This window comes from Macrobrachium nipponense, chromosome 8 (assembly GCF_015104395.2).
Source record: "Macrobrachium nipponense isolate FS-2020 chromosome 8, ASM1510439v2, whole genome shotgun sequence".
Classification (NCBI taxonomy): Eukaryota; Metazoa; Arthropoda; class Malacostraca; order Decapoda; family Palaemonidae; genus Macrobrachium; species Macrobrachium nipponense.
The window spans coordinates 35,159,826-35,161,775 of NC_087203.1; the positions used below are offsets into that span (position 1 = coordinate 35,159,826).

A 1,950-nucleotide genomic window follows, 5' to 3' on the forward strand; every position below is an offset into this window, starting at 1 on the left:
TATATATATATATATATATGTATAAATATGTATGTATATACATTTATATATATGAATGTATATATATGTATATATATAAATGCGTGAAAGAGATAGAGAGAAGAACTCATATGTGAAGAACATGCATCTTCCTAGAGCGTCTGGGCTTTATCTGTTTGACAAATCGATGCTCACTGTCACCTGTCAATCATGTCTCGCGTTGCCGTGATCGTATAGTGGTTAGTACATTGCGTTGTGGCCGCAATAACCCAGGTTCGAATCCTGGTCACGGCAGAGGTGATGGTATTTTTTGTGTCAGGAGAGAATTTTTATCACTCAATGTTTTTGTATGAAGGCATGCACAATTGTAGATTTAATTCAGAAAGGAATACAGGGTAGTATATGAAAATTTCCAATAAAAAGAAAGAATTTGCAAACTATATCTTTTTATTATTATAGTAAAGGTCACCAAGGTCACACACTCAGTGACCTCGCCCAACCAACAGGAATGCCAACATCAATCTAATTGGCGGGAAATGCCCCTTACTTCTCTCTCAAAAAGCCATTTGTGACCATACTAAGCAATATATGATAATGATAACACAAGATGTGATTGCTCTGTGTTGATGAGGTTCAATTTCTCAAACAAATTAAGAGTTAATGTTCTTGGAAATGCATATTCTTGACATGTAATTCTCTCTCTCTCTCTCTCTCTCTCTCTCTCTCTCTCTCTCTCGAAACAGACAGACAGACAGACAGACAGAGGGAAGTTATATGTTAAGAATATGCATCTCCTAAGAGTGTCGTCTCTTATTGTACTTGATAAATCGATGCTCCTTGACACATGCTAATCACATCTTGTGTTGCCGTGATCATATAGTGGTTAGTACATTGCGTTGTGGCCGCAATAACCCAGGTTCGAATCCTGGCAGAGGTGATGGTATTTTTTTGTGTCAGGAGAGAATTTTTATCACCCAATGTTTTTGTATGAAGGCATGCACAATTGTAGATTTAATTCAGAAAGGAATACAGGGTAGTATATGAAAATTTTGAATAAAAAGAAAGAATTTGCATACTATATCTCTTTTTATCATTATAGTAAAGGTCACCAAGGTCGCACACTCGGTGACCTCGCCCAACAAACAGGAATGCCAACATCAATTTAATTGGTGGGAAATGCCCCAAACTTCTCTCTCAAAAAGCCATTTGTGACCATACTGAGCAATATATGATAATGATAACACAAGATGTGATTGCTGTGTGTTGATGGGGTTCAATTTCTCGAACAAATTAAGAGTGAATGTTCTTGGAAATGCATATTCTTGACATGTAATTCTCTCTCTCTCTCTCTCGACAGACAGACAGACAGACAGACAGACAGAGGGAAGTTACATGTCAAGAATATGCATCTCCTAAGAGTGTCGTCTCTTATTGTACTTGATAAATCAATGCTCCTTGACACATGTTAATCACATCTTGCATTGCTGTGATCATATAGTTGTTAGTACATTGCGTTGTGGCCGCAATAACCCAGGTTCGAATCCTAGTGAAGGCAGATGTGTCAGCAGATTTTGTATCAGAAGAAATTTTGTACCTTCGTGAGTGTTGAAATGCAAGTGCTTGTACATATACGTTTCAAGTGCATCCCATTGAAATGTATAAGTACATGAGCTTGCATTTCAACACTCACAAAGGTCCAAAAGTTTTTCTTCCAATACAAAATCTGTTGACACATCTGCCGTGACCAGGTTTCGAACCTGGGTTATTGCGGCCACAACGCAATGTACTAACCACTATAAAATCACGGCAATGCGAGATGTAATTACCATGTGTCAAGTAGCATCGATTTATCAAGTAAAAGAAAGCACAGAAGGCCTAGCATTCTCATTTTCCTTTCCATTTCCAACCAACTAAAAAACAAAGTTATTAAAGTCACGTGCATACGATGACCTTGCTTTGCTAGAGAGACCC

At 37.7% G+C, this 1,950-nt stretch overlaps 1 non-coding gene across 1 annotated transcript; it reads left to right on the forward strand.

Moving 5' to 3' along the window:
* Positions 1-201: 201 nt before the first annotated feature.
* Trnah-gug (transfer RNA histidin (anticodon GUG)) lies at positions 202-273 on the forward strand. The gene has a single exon. It is a non-coding gene; the product is annotated as a tRNA-His (tRNA).
* Positions 274-1,950: the final 1,677 nt, after the last annotated feature.